This window comes from Cryptotermes secundus, unplaced genomic scaffold, assembly GCF_002891405.2.
Source record: "Cryptotermes secundus unplaced genomic scaffold, Csec_1.0 scaffold630, whole genome shotgun sequence".
NCBI classification, from domain to species: Eukaryota; Metazoa; Arthropoda; class Insecta; order Blattodea; family Kalotermitidae; genus Cryptotermes; species Cryptotermes secundus.
The window spans coordinates 240,159-258,128 of record NW_019720573.1 but is presented as its reverse complement, the minus strand read 5'-3'; the positions used below and the strand labels follow the sequence as shown (position 1 = coordinate 258,128).

General features: G+C 43.1%; 1 protein-coding gene across 2 annotated transcripts in view; it reads left to right on the top strand.

Annotated features, from left to right (window-relative positions):
- The first annotated feature begins 201 nt into the window (after window positions 1-201).
- LOC111869289 (carbohydrate sulfotransferase 5) overlaps window positions 202-17,970 on the top strand; it is a 127,783-nt gene continuing 110,014 nt past the window's right edge. For both annotated transcript variants that reach the window (XM_023860698.2, XM_023860690.2), the window contains exon 1: window positions 202-581. The gene's annotated coding sequence lies outside the window, so the exon portion shown is untranslated. The remainder of the gene's footprint in view (window positions 582-17,970) is intronic.

The window sequence follows — 17,970 nt, the reverse complement described above, 5'->3', positions numbered from 1 at the left end:
TAATCACTTTTCCCGCTCGATATACTCAGTCGAGAACAGTATCGACTGTATGTACTAAGAGTGGCCAGTGGAGGGCAGCAGTTTCTCTGTCGATCAACTTGCATTCTTGTGGCTGAATTCAGTACTATTCTGCATTGTTTCCTTTCAAGTAGCGGTCTCTATCGTTAGAATGTTTCAGTTCACGCATCGAGTACACACTGTTTGAGTGAGCACCGCATTGCGTGTTGCATATCGACAGCATCCTGTTCGCGGTGTTTGCAAGAGTAACGTTTTCTCTTTCTTTATATGATGTTTGCGGGTTTACGGGGTGCGCTATAAGGGGATAATTGGGTGTGGGTGAACAAGAGGGGGGTGCATCAAACTCGTCCCTGCGGCAGTAGGTTGAAACGTCTTGGCGTGCTAAGATGTTTGTGTCATGGTCATCTGGTACAAGAGATGATGGAGCTCAGATGGTTAGTGTTGTCATGTGTTGCCGTCAGCGTCGTCAGTATACCGTCGTTGGTTGTCATGTGCGTCCAGTGATAGTGAATTATTTGTTACTTTAAACTGTGTGGTGAAACAGCACAGCTGCAAGAAAGCAGGTATGGCTATATTACATAGGACTACCAAGTAATGCTGTAGAGTTGTAAATAATACCGATGGTGTGGTGATCCTCTCGAAGGAATTCTTGTAAGTTATGACATTGGCTCCAAAGGTTAAACGTCTTGGGAACGTGTGTTAGTTGTAGTTTTGCATTTCAGAGTTGTCTCTGATGGATTTGTAGAGTGTGCAAATACTCCAGACTTGTTTTCGAGAAATATTTAGAATTCTGTACCAAGAATAAATAACATTCATTTGTCGATTTAAGTGAGCGGAGACATATCATTTGACGTATTTAACTAACCGAGGTGTTTACAGTTACTTCTCGGAGGTTTTAGACCAGACAGAAGAATTAACACAATATTGGAAAGCACAAACAAGCCCAAGTAATAATGAGGAGTTTAACACACGCGTGGGGAGAGCAGTGAACCGCTGATAGTTTATATAGTCGTATCGACATTTTAAACCGGAATAATCGCCTACAGGTATTCCGTCTTCTAAAGAATTTAAAATGTCTCATGGATGTTTTGTTGCTTTAAAATTTTGCTTTTTGTGACGTACAGTTTGTCCTTTTCAATCGAACGCTGGAATTATGAAAAGTTCGTTTGTAGTTGTTACGTAAACAGAATACTAAATGCAATAGCCTTTTATATTGTCATAACTTTTCGTGGGTTTATTTAGCGTTAAGTACTCGTACAGTGGAAACATTCGGTATGAATAAGCGGCAACACTAGTATTCGGAAGGTGCCGGTTCAAGTCTCAGTAGGAATTTTTTCTCGTTTTCTTCATTCCATCCAGGAAAATTCCAGGCTAGTACCTCAAACTAGGCAACTACCCCTCTCTTCTTTCCGTCTCGAATTCATTGTTCATTCTCATCCAAACATTTGACGCTAGGTGTTGTCTGAGTTACTGACAGTTATTTATTCCTCTTAGAATTGTAGCATTTTCATAAATTTCTTCCATCTTTCAAAAGGAATACCAAACAGAACAGTAAGGAACAAATTTTTATAATCACATTTATTTTTATAATGGGAAGTGCAGCGTCCAGTGAAAAGAACATAGTGTCATATGTACGCCTTTTGTACTGAAATAAATGTAATTGTTGCCGTGACGTATTAAGCACCACGCCACTAGGACATATGAGGGAGTTAAATCAAACTTTCAAAACTTTTTCTTTTTCCGAATTCACAGTCTAAATTCTTCCATTTTCTTTTTTGCTCCTTCCCCCAGTTTCTTGAACAACGCTTTGCTTTGTTTGAACTGTACTTGAATAATTCTTAAATTATTTCACAACTGTATTAATCTACCGGGATCGGTCACGCGGTAGCGTAGTTGGTTTAGGCACCATGCCACAAGCCGGTAGATCGCGGGTTCGATTCCCGATGAGATCATTGGATTTGTCAGTTTACTTAATCATGGCCCTGGGGTCGACTCGGCGTATGACTGAAATGAGTACCAGGAATCTTCCGAGGGGGGTGGGGTAAAGAGCGGCCGGCGCGTAAGGCTTCCAAACTTGCCGCCATCTGTGAGCCGATTGTTTAGAAAATGTGGGAACCTCGACGTCTCACAACCCTATGGGCCTCCATGGCCTATTACAGGGATACGGTACTACATAAATTATATGTGGATAAGACAGTGGTGGGTGAGCAAGAATTTGGAAGGACGCAGCCTTAGCCTATACGTTCACCAAAGGCGATACTGGAAAATAAGAAAATAACAGATAATCCAGACGCGATTGGATCCCGGTTTGTCGCGAATATAAGTCCAGAATTTGTTAGTACATCACTTGCTAACTCAGCCAGTGATGAACTTAAGCAAGACGTGTTGTAATATACCAGTGTTTGTCCTTGAAGTTTTGAATCATCAGCAGGAAGAGAGCGGTTGTTTTGTTGAATTGTGCAAGGGAACGAAGTTCAGTTTGTTCCTTTATAAGCATGTAATTGAATGTTAATATGTGCTGCCTTAATTTAGTAACCGTCCTGACAAAACCACAGACACGAAAGGAAAAACTATTCCTGCTCGCTTCTTGTCCCTCTGCTCCACCTTCCGTTGCATTGGCGGCGGTGACGTTACTGGATAAGTATGGGACATAACAAGCGATACGATATGATCATTGGGTCAACGGGAATGTGGGAAGTACATACCGTGAACTAATTCAGTAAACACTGTGATCTTATGAGGAAAATCACAGATCGAATACCCATCCTTCCGCCAAGGTAATCTCCCGAATACAATTTTCCGATATTATCACTAGAGCTTTTATGTTAAATTAATAAGTAAATTAAGTAAAAGTAAAGGTATATCCCTGTAAGAGGCCATGGAGGCGCATAGAGTTGTGAGATGTTGAGGTTCCCACATTTTCTAGACAATCGGCTCATAGATGGCGGTATGGTTGTCAGCCTTGCGTGCCGGCCGCCATTTACCACCAAGATTATTCCTGGTACTCATTTCTGTTAGAGGCTGTGTCGACCCCAGGACCATAGTGCGACTGGAAGGATTGGGTCAATAAATAAAATAATTCCCCTTCGTCGGGACTCGAAGCCGGGTTGTAGCATAGTGCTTCAACCAACTACGCTACCACGTTTCCCTTATTTTGCAATATTGCTTTTTGGGGATAATTTATGACGCTGTCTGTATCTAGACTGTACATGATCGAATATTACGATGATTGATGATGAATGATGAAATAGAAAGGGTTTGAAAGGAAGCGATCGTGACGTAATCGATGTGCTGTCCCGTGATTTGTCTGACGGGACTTACGACTATAAAGACTACAAAAGACCTCACTGAAGATACTCGACGTCCAGGAAGAAATTTGGTAGTAGAGCTTACTGAATGTGTCTGGAGCATTGCCATAGTATTGTTTTAATAATAATAATAATAATAATAATCGTAGCCGGGGTAATGTAGTCGGTATAGCGACTGGATACGGGCTGGATGACGGAGGGATCGGAGTTCGAATTCCGGTAGGGTCAAGAATTTTCACTTCTACATGTCGTCCAGACCGACTCTGGTGCCCACCCAATCTCCTATCCAGTGGGTACCTGGGGGTAAAGCGTCCGGGGCGTGAAGCTGACCACCTCCACTAGTGCCGAGTTCAAGAAAACGTGGATCTATACATCCACTCCTCCATACGCCTTCACGGCCTAGTGCTTAATATTTGGACCGAAGAAGGAAGAAATGGTAGGAGGCTGGAGCATATTGCATAATGAGGAGCTTCTCCAAGTATAATGAGATTGACCGAATGAAGGAGGATGATATGAGACGGGCATGTAGCACACATGGGGAAGAAGAGGAATGTATATAGGATACTGGTGGGAAAGCCAGAAGGAAAGAGACCACTGGGAAGATCTAGACATAGGTGGTTCGACAGTGTTAAAATAGATCGTAGAGAGGTAGGATGGAATGGTATGGACTGGATTGATCTGGCTCAGGATAGGGATCAGCGGAGGGCTCTTATGAACGCGGCAATGAACCATCGGATTGCACAAAATACTGGGAAATTCTTGAGTAGCTGAGCGACTGGTGGCTTCCCAAGAAGTACTCAGCTCTATGGAGTTGGCAAGTTATGGTTTATTTAACGACGCTGCCCGTAGCTCAGGTTCAGTGGGCAAGGCATGTACTACACACGCACGTGTGAGAAATTCATGCAGTTTATTTTGTCGAAAAAAAACGAAAGGGAAGAGTCCACTTGAAAGAACTAGTCACAGATGGGAGGATACATTAAAACGGATATTGAAGGAATTGGGTGACAGTGTGAACTGGATTTATTTTCCTCGGTGTAGGAACCATTGGTAGTCATCTTAATTCTCTTTTAATATCCCATGAAATAGTCTTCTGACACCTCAGTACATAAAGGTAAGGTGAAGCTATCCCTGGAACAGGCCGTGGAGACCCATAGGATTGTGAGAGGTCGAGGCTCCCACATTTTCTAGACAATTGGCTCATAGATAGCATTAAGGTTGTCAGCCTTATGCGCCGGCCGCCCTTTACTCCCCAGGAAGTTCCCTGGTACTCATTTCTGTTAGAGGCCGAGTCGACTCCAGGGCCATAGTGCGGCTGGTAAGATTAGGTCCAACGAAAAAAAATCCACCTCATCGGGATTGGAACTCGCCGCGACCTTCCGACTTGTAGCATAGTTCCTCAACCAACTATGCTACTGCTTATCCCAATACCTCAATACATTCAGGCCCTATACATAAGTGGCGGGAAAAAAAAATGTTAACACAATAGTGCCTTGCGGTGATTCCAAAACTGTGATCATGAAACGTAGGTTACACGTACCATGCCCATGATTTCCTGCGTTTTCTTTATGGAACGACTCGCTCTATATGAACACCTAATCTGTTGCTGGAAATAGGTGCAATAAATTTAAATAAATTAGCCATAAGAGCTCAGACCCACACTCCAGAAACTATCCATTTCCTGTTTGATATCAGGCTGAAAGCGTCAAAATACAAACCATAAATTCTTCCTCCTGCCTCAGATCAGATCCCGGTCGTTCAGTACAAATGCGTTCAGTACTGCTTCGAACGAGCAGAAAGTATATAAACAAAAGATAAGGAACCAGTTAATTGTAAAACTGCTAATTATAGCTAGTATGTTATAATTACCAAGCATTTAAACTGTATCCAGTGTGAATTTAAAGGATTTGCTTGCAACGCGATATCTGTTCTGCAGCTGTCTCTACAAATAGGCCATTCCGTGCCTCCTCACAGAACCAGAGCTTAGTTGCAGCTTTCTCTGTAATTTATAGTGATACGATTACTTGGTGGCATTTAAATGGTAGGGTGTACGGAGGGTTGAACCAACCCTATACCACCAGCTCGCAGGTGTGAGAAAACAACTTCACGTTATATGAGACAAACTCCGTCCTAAGTCCAACAATTTAATTGTAGTTCTTTCTTCTTTCCTTCCTCTACACTACATGTTTCGGCCCTAAATGGCCATCATCAGGTGTATATTCTTACGTAGCTGCTACACTGCCCGTAGTTTAAAATTTAAAACACTAGTCTTTCCAATTGTATGTATGTATAAAATCTTTGTTAACCTACACACGTCAATTTTATTTCCAAAATTGGTACTTTTTTAAAAACTTCAATTCAAATTAAATTGTCTTTAAATTTTCCGTTCTTTTTCTTTTTCCAAATTTGTCTATAGTGCTGCAGCGGCCACTTCTTCTTTTATCGCTGTTCAGGTATTGTAAGCTACGTAAGAATATACACCTGATGATGGCCATTTAGGGCCGAAACATGTAGTGTAGAGGAAGGAAAGAAGAAAGAACTACAATTAAATTGTTGCACTTATGACGGAGTTTGTCTCATATATTGTGTGAGTGTAACAGGATGCTTAAATATAATATTGCAAATTCACGTCCCAGATGGCAGTTATTTTCAGGTCCCAGATGTTCAGTTGCTAAGCTTTAGACACGATGCGACAGTTCATTGATTGTGACATGACAGTGAAACCGTAAAAGTTATTTGCCGACTGACTTCATAGATGTTAATATGATGATGTCAGCCAAGATTCTCGTAGAAGTTATTTCTGTCAGTTTCGAATGCTGTAAATCTTGTTGCTTAGTAACTGGCTCCTTCTATTAAGCAGACTCAAAGATTGAGTCATGAAGCGTTTAGAGACTAAAGAATCATTTTGCCCATCTTCTTCTTGGACGTCAAATGTCATGTATTCCCTTACAGTGATGAAAATATGCTCAACTTGGAGAACTTTCAAGGAGGCATCGTTTCTGCATGAATGTGTAATTTACGTGTATTTTGATATTCCTGATCTCTTCCACCATTCGTTCTGTTCCTCATTTTCTCATATCGGTGCTTCCTATTTTATCCCTCAGTGAGATACTCTGGAGCTCTGCCCACCCAGCCTCCTATCCAGTGGGCCCCGGGGGCTCTTTTTTTTTTCGACGGTAAAGCGGCCGGGTTTGATGATTACCCCTCAACTCCATATAGTTCCAAGGTCAAGAATGATAGAGCTTTACCTCCACTTCCCCGTACGTCTTTATGGCATGGTGCGTAATTAATTAAACACAATGACAACTTTATTTATATTGTAGCGTGTAGAGTCGTTACTGGGTAACGACCTAGCAATAAACAGCGAGAGAACATTCACTGCTAGGGAACATATTTTAATAAAGCGGCCGTTACTGGATAACGTCTCAGCAAACAAATATGTTCCCATGGAAACGATCAGAGCAACAATAGAAGAACTGTGTTCTCTTTTGGTCCGTGCCGAGGGGTTATCAATGAGATAAGTTTAGAAGTTCAGTTGTAACGAAGTCTTTCAAAAGAATAGAGTTGAAGAATGTCAATTGTAAGGAGCCGTTCCTGGGAAGCTACTAGTGAAAGCAGACTGAAAAGACTTAGCGTGTAATGTAGAAATCTGTAAAGTGGTAATTAGCGATATTATTATAGTTATTTATATTTTCGTCCTGTAAATGGTCAATAAATCCAATCTCCGATCTAGAACTCCGTAGAGAGTCACTCTAACACGTTACAATATGCAAAACGTTGTTGGTAATGAAGATAAACTTCGTGGCACCGTTATGCTCATTCATGCTTTTTCCTCTCAGTTTAAAACATCTGGGCTTGAACCGCGGCCATTTCCTCTGCTCTTCGCGCCGCATTACGTGAAATAACAGTTCTGATACAGTTGGTTGCGTCATTTAATAAAACCTCAAAACGCGGTGCAATAACGTTGACATTTGCAGTTTTAAAAATAAATTCATCCTTTCTATTTTTTTTTTCTTGGCACTACAGCCCCAGTGGGCCTAGGCCTACCTCCATGAACTTCTCCGTTCACTTCGGTTTTTCTAGATCTTACACATTCGGTAGGACTCCTTGGGCGGGTGATCAGCTCGTCGCAAGGCCTCTGCCTGTACACAAACACAGAAAAACGCACATACACAAACTAAACATCCATGCCCTAAGTGGGATTCGAACCCACGATCCCGGTTACCAAGCAAGCGAAGACAGTGCATGCCTTAGACCGCTCGGCTACCGTGACTGGCCTCCTCCTTATTAGCCGTACGAAAATTAATAATAGGGAAATAGAGCGTCGAACGTTGTAATTTCTTAGTGCCGCTACTATCCTATTTTCTTGTGCTGATTCTGCCTTGTGTTCAAGTTTATCGCGTGCGTTATCCATCAGGATGTACATATTCTCTACCTGCCTTATATATAACAGCAACATATTACTAAATTGAACATAAACATGCTGTAACCCATCTCGTCCTGTCTGCATATTGGCAGACTGCACAGTATATGTATGTCATGTATATTATCTTCGATATGCAGTCATGCCAACATTCCATTTAAGCTGTCAGCTCAAGCAACGGTAGTAAAATAAACAATTCTTTACCCCCCCCTCTCTGTTGCTCCCACCCGAACCATAGGGCATCAGTGAAACGTTTTGTTTTACTTAATTTTCTTAATCCTAAGACAGTCGGTAGGACTCCTTGGACGGGGATCAGCCCGTCGAAAGGCCCCTACCTACATAAACAGAATAAACGCAGACAGACATCTATGCCTTGAGTGGGATTCGAACCCATGTTCAGATTGTTCGAGCGAACGAAGACAGTAACTGTTTGCCTGGCTTTTTCTTAATGCTACAGGGGTGGGACTTAGTCCCTTGTACTGCGGCCACTTCTGGCCTATTGTACCAGCCCCAGATGATAGGTGAGGGTGATTGTGGAACAATTGGTGGAATGAAGATGGGCAGGGGAAACCGAAATACTCGGAGAAAACCAGCCCCAGCGCCACTTTGTCCACCACAAAGCCCACTTTATCAGACCCGGGATCGAACCCTGGCCGCTGCGCTGGGAAGCCAGCGACTAACCACTTGAGCTATGGCGCGGTCCGTTTGCCTGGCCTATTCGAATGTATAACGGAAAATTCAGGTAAAGATAAGACTGGTGTCAGATACCAGCTCGAATCTTGGCAGGGGCACCGTTTGTTCTAACAGTTTTTATCACATTTCGGTCTCTTTATAAGAACGCCGCAACAGTGCCTTGAACTATCCGCTGTATCGATGAAATGGGATGATTACTTTCGAGGAATTAGAGAGGACAGTAGAGAAGGCGATCGTGGCCGGTCTCAGGGCAGTATTTGAGATATTCGTTTGGAGGAACTGAGGAAATCCTGGGCAAACTTCGGGCTAGACCTTGCACCAGACTTTACTCCACCCGATTAGGCCTGCGTACGGAACGTAGAACATACATTTTACCCCTGAAGTTATCACATCAATTTCGTCTTCTTGTTGGCACACATGACCGCCTCTGTGGTCTAGTGGTCAGAGTTCCTGGCTACAGATCCAGAGGTCCCGGGTTCGATTCCCGGCGCTATCAAATTTTCTGAGAAGTAGTAGGTCTGGAACGGGGTCCCCTCAGCCTCGTGTGAATAATTGAGGAGCTATTTCAAGGAAATAGCGGCTCCGGTTTAGAAAACCGAAATTAACGGCCTTGGGGATTCGTTACGCTGACCACGTGACACCTTCTATCCGCAAAAAGTTTGCACTAACTTCGCCGACAAGCGGCGGTCGCTCGGTCGGTATAGTTCGCTTGCGGACTAAAACCACGGAGTTTGTTATCTTTTGTTTGTGATATGTATTAAAACTCTTGTTATGAGTAAAAGGATGCCATAGAAGTATCGGCAACAAATTAAAGTTACCAATACACCAATACATGACTCACAAGTGCATCACTTCTCAGCATAGTCTCTGTGTTACACAAGCATATATATGCTGTTAGAAACATGAAGAATACAGTCTTCTGGAACGTGTTGTCTGCATCTTCACCGTTGAAGAGAAGGCCAGGAAAGAACCCAGGCTTGTATCTTGCTTGCTTCTTATTTAGATCCACACTGAGCTTCAATATATACCAAGCGATGTCTAAAAGAACATGCAGATGTTTCCATTTCTCGCAGTATACGCGCACGGGCTTTGATCATTTTTCTCACCTAGCTACGTATTTTCCCGGCTCCCGATTTAGGCGGGAGAGTCCAACGCTTTACCCATCAAGTAATTTTTTTTTTTAATTCGCTTAGTGGTGGGTGGAGTCCAACTGGCGCCATTCGGCATAGCGGCCACTGATTGGCCTATTGTAGCCTGCCCCGGGTGATTATGATGATGGAGAATTTGGTGAAATGAAGATTGGCAAGGGAAACCGAAGTACTCAGAGAAAACCCGCCCCAACGTCACTTTGTCCACCACAAATCCCACTTGACCAGACCCGGGATCGAACCCGGGCTGCCGCGGTGGGAAGCCAGCGACTAACCGCTTGAGCTATGGCGCGGCCTTACCCATCAAGTAGGTCCGACCTTAGGTTCTCACGGCTGCTCTGCGCGAGAAACTCGACCGTAGTATCCTCAAACCAGACTGGCTGGGTTATGCTCATTACGACCACTCTCGCTCGAAGAATTTCACATCCCCGCAGGCAGGCTGACCTGCAGCACGACCTACTTGCAACATAGCAGATTCATTGTGACAAGCACAATTGCTGTAGACTGATCAGATGCAATTTCTTTGACCTCTGGGAAGTTAACAGTAGGGTAAGTTCGGGTGGACGGGACCAGCGGGTCAGTAGGACTTTGTGTCGGTAAACCACCTTGTCAGCGTCACTGATGTGATCGCTGCTGACATCTGCAGTGTTTTTTTTTTTGGACCTTACAGTGTGTTGAAAGGAAAATAAGGTGTGAACATAATATCACGTTTGAGTGATACGTCTTTGTTTTGAAGCTGGTGTTTTAATGTAAGCCCAAATGAGATAGTTTTAAATATCCATAGAGGTTAACATTACAGTTTAGGCAGACATACTATATCATGAAAAGCTAAATAGTTCCGTTAAGTGTGACTGGTTAAAGTTTTCTCATTTCAAGTATTCACGCCCTTACATGTTTCGGTCTTCAGAGACCATCTTCAGAGGGACACTTTTACATCAGTACAGTTAGAAGCTAGATTCTGTTCATTCAGTGGCTTCTTGATACATGAAACAATGTAGAACTCCGTGGTTTTAGTCCGCAAGCGAACTAAACCAACCGAGCGACCGCCGCTTGTCGGAAAATTTAGTGCCATCTTTAACGGATAGAATGTGTCGCGTGGTCAGCGCAACGAATCCCCACGGTCGTTTATTTCGGTTTTCTAGACCGGAGCCGTTCCTTTTACTTTTACCTTTTTTTTTTACTGCGGCCAATTCTGGCCTATTGTACCAGCCCCAGATGATAGGTGAGGGTGATTGTGGAGCAGTTGGTGGAATGAAGATTGGAAGGGGAAACCGAAGTACTCGGAGAAAACTTGCCCCAGCGCCGCTTTGTCCACCACAAATCCCACTTGACCAGACCCGGGATCGAACCCGTGCCGCCGCGGTGGGAAGCCAGCGACTAACCGCTTGAGCTATGGCGCGGCCATAATGTCTCTACTATAGTCTTAACATCCAAATTGATTCTAAAGAAATCGGTCTTGACAGTTTGGATTACAGGCCTCTGGCTCAGTGGAGGAGCGAGTGGCGAGCTCTTGTGATCACAGTAATGAAACTTCGAACTCCGTAAGAGGCGGGAAGGGGGTGAGTCTGTTGACTGTCTGAGCGACTATCAATTGTCAACATGAACTTCGCTCACAGAGGGTAAGTTTCGTTATATTGTGGCCTCTTGTGTTGGTTTTGTAGCCATCATGAGAGGCAGTCTGCAGGAACGGCTACTTGTTCTGCACAGTTGACAAAGTTCATTTGAGAAGCTGAAATTTCGTCTCTGATACGTTTCGTAATGTTGGAAAAAGAAGGAAAACAGAATTAGAAGTTGTAACATATATAGAAACAAATGGTAATTAGAGAAGTTGTGAGGAAACCCCTGGAACTGATTGTTTCCGAGTTGTATTGTCCTAAAGTTTCCCCCACTTTCTGGAAACTGAATCAGGCTTGGTAATTCAGGCCACGAAATGCGTAAATTCAGTCACTGCCATTTCTAACTCAAACGCAAACACCTAGAACTATGAACTGTGTATGTAGGATCTGAGATTTTCACGGCGGTGGGTATGGAGAGTTTTGTTTTCTGGCATATAGCGACGTGTGGTCTCTATGTTGACTCTGCTTGCCAACTACTTCATGTTGGTTTCTTGTTTGACTTACTCTTCAGTCTTGAATATGAGGGCGACGTGTTCCGCCGAAACATCGGTTGACTTTCAACCGACTACACATTGTCGCTAGAACAGTTTGCGTCTAGAATATATCTTGTTGGGAAAACCTTGATTTCGGTACAGTCTCGGCTAACAGTGATTTAGGATTGATATTATACCCTGAAGATGGAGGCAGCAGGTTCCTCCGAAAGATTTTTTACCTATATACCCGAATATATTGTGTCACATCCCGTAAGAATATATGTACGCCTATATAAGCTTGTAATAAACGGATTACGTGTATGGATTGTGTAATACGCACAGTTAACGTCGTCCTCACACCTCAGTAATTTTCCCGTATACACTAGGTACGTAGGAGGCACCTCCGTGTCCCAAACTATGGCATGTGCNGAATTTCTCTGGTTCGCATTTTCACCCGGAGTTTCAGTATGCTACTATCCAACAAATGACCGAAGTACGTTGTGAGTTGCTGATAGAGCCGTTGAATAAGCCACAAGTGAATAAAAACATTTTTACGAATGCGGAGGCTGTAGGACTACAGCCATTGCGTGGCTTACTCGTATATTTACGTTCACAGTAACGGCGATGTAACGCAGAGTTGCATAATTCGAAATTGTTCGCCTTTTGATTTCTCTGTTTTTAAATTTTAATTGAAAAATGCGCAATACACTTAACGCTAATACTATTAATTTTACAAATTCACGAATTCTTTTTTTTATGCAAATATTTATATTATTTTTAGACTTGACTATAAAACACATGAAATCAGTTTAAGGGGGGAAGTTAAAAATTACATTAGGTCACGATCCCCTCCTTCCCCTTCCTTTCCAATTCATTATTCACTATTCGTCCTATGATTCCACGCTCTGTAATCTGACCTATTGGAATAGTCGTTAAATAAACCATAAATAAATACACGGGACCCAATAGTCAAATTTCTGTAGAGTCCACACAGTATGATGACTGCGTCATAAGATTTTCATGCAAATTAACACGCCATTCGCCTATTATTTTCGTGTCTGGAATGAAGGAACGGTATATCGATCTAACCCAGGACCAGACAACCTGTGCTTTCGTGCGAGCTTTATCCTCACCAGCAACTTTATCAGCGTTACTTGTCACGCAGGTTTACTGAGGGCGGTGATGTGTTCGCCTACCTACTTCTTAGATAAGATGTTGCAGTTACAATTCTTTTATATTTCCGATCTCATTTTGTGTACTTCACCATCATAAATATTTTATTATGATTCATAGTAGAGTTTCCCATGTATCACGTATTGTTGAAATGGTAAAAATTAACGACGTTTTTGAACAGCTGGCCTCTTTACACAGAGTCAAAAGAATGTTTTCTTTCGTACCGAATGCCAGACGTTATGTCTGTAAGTCATGAAGTTGAAGATGAAAATTGGAACAGTATTCTTCAGTTCATAATGCATTAGTAGCCTTAAGATTTACTATTCTTAGGCATCTACGAATATCGGATATTCGAGGCAGAATCGAGAAGAAAATATATACAGAGTGTCCCAGGTGTTTGGTGCCATACTTCAGGAGCGTACTGAGAGTTCCCTATAGAACAACTTTGAAATAGGAACCCATGTACGCAAACGTAAAATAGCAGCGCTAGGGCGGCATTTAATGTAATTTTGTTTAAACTTGGCGCCTCAGTGTCGAAGAGCGTGCACAGGCATATTACTCCCTCCAAACTCTTAAGACTCGCCTGCTAGGGTAGATGTTGGAATTGGCACCCTCCATTTTCAATGCATGCGTTACATTGACGAAAGAAACTTTGGCGCACTCTTTCAAATATTCCAGGTGTCTCACGGATCACGTCACATGCAACAAATATTCTGGCCAACAGCTCGAATTCATTATCTACAGGCGTGTGGTAGATCAGGCTTTTCACATGGCCCCAGACGAAATAGTCCGGAGGTGTCAAGTCTGGGGATCGGGGTGGCCAAGGCACTGGGCCTCCTCTTCCTATCCCTGAAGTGTGCTGGCGCTCCGTCATGCTGTATCCACATTTGCCTCCGCACAATCAGTGGCACGTCTTCTAGCAAAGTCAGAAGGATACGTTCCAGGAACACCTTGTAATAGGGCCCATTGAGTCGCGGTGGTAGGAGGAAAGGCCCAATCAAGTGATGGCCAATGATGCCAGCCCAGACATTGACAGAAAATTGCGCCTGGTGGTAACCAACTACAGTAACATTGGAGTTTTCGTCAGCCCAAACGTGGCTATTTCGACAGTTGAACCAACCATCCCTTGTGAACTGCGCTTCGTCTTTGAATAACACGTGATTCAGGAAGTTGGGCTGATGTAAACACTGGTTCAGTATCCACTGACAAAAATTGAACTCGTGGTACGAAGTCAGCTGGACCTACGTCGTGTACTCGCGTTGGATGATATGGATGAAGTTGTTGGTCGTGCAGGATCCTCAAAACACTTGATTTTGATGTCCTCACAATCTTGGCAATGGCACGAGTGCTGGGGGATGGCTGTTCCTCTGTGCAACGCAGTTCGACATTGAGGCGCTAAGTTTAAACGAAACGATTTTAAATGCCGCCCTAGCGCTGCTATTTTACGTTTGCGGACATGGGTTCTTATTTCAAAGTTACTTTATAGGGAACCCTCAGTACTCTCCTGAAGTATGGAATCAAGCTCTTGGGACACACTGTATATATATTGTGGCGTGCCGCCTAAAAACCGGACTACATAATGTCCATCGCTACGCAACGACTGAAATGGGAACGCATACTTCAGCGGCAAAGAATACATGAAAATACAACTATCTAAGAAACTGCGTAGACAACAGAGACAAAATTGTCGAGTTCCCACGGCAACGAATAGACCCGCTAACGAATATTCTAGCTAATACGTGAAACAGAACCCTTCGAAGACGTGTTCTCTCAGCGGTACGCGAATAGCTACTTAAGAAGGTAGAAGACAAGGCGCAGAGCAGTTCAGATCCAACGAGAGATAAGAGAGGAACCAAGAGCAAAGACACTCAACCGAGAAGAGCGGTGCAAGAGTATAACTGCTGAAGAGCAAACGCAGACAGGTCGCTTCTGAAAGTGCGTTATTTGAGAGTGATTGCAGTTGTGAGTGTAAACGAGTAATTCTCCAATAAACAGCATCATCTGAAGCCGCAACCCGTTAATCATTTGTCACGGAACCCCCGGACACGTGACAATATTTTTTCAAACGTTAATAAGAGTATTTCAATTTTGAACTTTTAGAATTTCATGTAACTGCTTTTACTTTGAAGAGTAGAACGCAAACTGTGCAGTCCATCAGAATCACAGTGAACAACGCTCTCTCCAATAAACTTGTCAACAAAGTCTCTCCCCCACTTCCCTTCTACCCTGCATCTTCCTCAGTTCCTCGTCGCCGTGGCTTACTTTATTTTTCCGACTATCAACTTATTATTGGTTTTTATTTTATTTCTCTTATTGCTAGTGGGGTGGGACTAAGTACCTTGTACTGCGGCCACTTCTGGCCTATTTACCAGGCCCATATGATAGGTGAGGGTGATTGTGGAACAATTGGTGGAATGAAGATTGGCAGGGGAAACCGAAGTACTCGGAGAAAACCAGCCCCAGCGCCACTTTGTCCACCACAAAGCCCACTTGACCAGACCCGGGATCGAGCCCGGGCCGCCGCGGTGGGAAGCCAGCGACTAACCGCTTGAGCTATGGCGGGACCTAAATGAAACAAATAAGTAAATAACAAAAAAACAAGGGAAGCTGTTTATGTTGGACCTCGTACTGAAGCCTCATGGCAGTTGTACTAATTATTGCAGCTAGACTGCAGACAACTACTTCTCTCTTACCCCTCTCTGTCTTTAGAGCTTCAAAGCCTATGTAAAACGCATATGAGGAATATTAATATACTTGTATCCATCCACATCGCTCAACCTAATGTTGAGCGGCTGTCACAGGTTTCTGTATGACATGCTACGCTCTCTGCAAGATATATCTGAACACGGGAAAGAGTATACTGTAATTTGTATCTTACCGCACTTTCAAAACCTTGACATGCAAATATAATATTAAAACATATCTGCAAGGAAAAGAATGCACAAATTTGACCGTACTCGTCTGGCCTCTATTTCCATAGAGGTCTTATTTTCTTTTATGGCTTATTTAACGACGCTTTGAAGATAGAAATTATAAAGCGTCGGGTGTAGTATAACTGACGAATGATGAATTGGAAAAGATTAGTAAGGAAGCGTTCGTGGCTTAATTAAAGTACTCTCCCAGCTTATGCGTCCTGGGACCAAGGAAAGTCACAAAAATTTCAGTCTGGATTGACGGTATTTCGGCCGAGATTCCAACCTGGCACCCCTCGAATATGTCTAGAACTTTCCTGTTCGGCGTCACGGGCCCTTGTGAACACGGCAATGAGCCTCCGTGTTGAAAAGAATAAGAATAAAAAAGGAATTTCTTGACCAGTTCAGTGCTTGTTAGCTTCTCAAGGACTCTGGTCCATGAAGTCGGCGCAATGCTAATTAACTATCAGCTTATCAAGAAAGTTCCGTGTAGTGAATGAGAACTTGTTGAATCGTATATGCTGCCATACAGTTCAAAGTTATTTCTCTTCATTCTGCTGTATAAAAACCTAGGAATCAAAATATACAGATTTATGTTCTTCATGTTATGTCTGGTGTGAAGTTCGGGTCGTGGCACTAAGGGAAGAACCTTTATTGAAGTATAACATGACCAGAGGTATGGAAGCGAATATTTTGACCTAGGTGAGAGGAAATAGCCTTCAATTAATACACTTTACAGATCACTGACACACACACACAGACTATTGTCCTCAGTCCATTACATTTTCCACTAGCCGTTTCCTGGCAATGGATTTTAACACAGAAACTGTAACAGTCTCACAGAATCACACAGTCCAAGCGTCACACATAGTCTTCTCTTCACAGCCAGACTTCAAAACTGAACACTCTTACAACTGACTATTTGCTCCGGCCGCGCCATAGCTCAAGCGGTTAGTTGCTGGCTTCCCATCGCGGCGGCCCGGGTTCGTTACCGGGTCTGGTCAAGTGGGATTTGCGGTGGTCAAAGTGGCGCTGAGGCAGGTTTTCTCCGAGTACTTCGGTTTCCCCTGCCAATCTTCATTCCACCAATTACTCCACAATCACCCTCACCTGTCATCTGGGGCTGGTACAGAAGTGGCCGCAGTACAAGGGACTTAGTCCCACCCGACTAGCAATAAAAAAACTACTTGCCCCAAACCGTCCCGGTTATAATACCTCGGCACGGACCTCATATAAAACACCGTTCCTCTGTTACTGTGCCATTGTTGCGTTCGTGTCTATTGCTGAAGGAACTTATTTACCGATCCGTTGCCTAGAAACTACTCTGGTATATTGTCTTATCTCGGCGACGTTGCATAGTAACGGCTGTACAAGCTACAGGATGTATACATGTTTAGGCCTATATATGTCTGTATATGTATGTGTGCGTGTGTATGTATGTTCCTTTCTTTTCTAAATTGGCTATTTAAAAACACTCACAGTATCGAGACTATACAGTGTCGATGACGTCATGATTAACGAATGTGGAGCAGTTGATGTAATTATAATTCGTGGGTGAAACTTAATTACTCGGAGAAAAACTGCCCCCGTTCTACTCTTGACATAAATCCAACATGACCTGACCTGACATCGAACCCTGACCTCCATTTAGGTCCTATTTGTGTATTTTGTTTGTATTTACCCAAACAGTAGTCTGAACACACCTTATGAAATATGGAATTTGAAGAATGTCTGAGACTTAAAGCGCTAAACATATACGTGCGCATGTTACATATACTTTTAAGGTATGACACAACATTTCATCGAACTCTGCATGGTTCTCATATATCTAGTTCTATACCGTTATGGTTCTTGAACCTTATACCGTACAGTTCATTCCTCTGGTATAATTTGACGTCTGCAAGGTGTCCAATGGTATTAGCTACATATGCGGCTACGAAATGCCATCGAATGAGTTCGTAGTTCACATATTGTACAACAGTGTACTAGTGAAGAAGTCATGTCATGGATATTAGGCACATGTTTTGCTTATTTTAGTCTATACAGTTGCGTATTTGGATGAAGTAAAGTAGCATATAAAGAATAACAATATGGTAATAATTCATTCATTCATCAGTAATATGGGTTTTGTTGTCTTTCTTAGTCTGATGCCTACCCTTTGACCTGTCCAGCAAGGGAGGCCCTGCCAGTAGCTACGCTACCGCTGGTA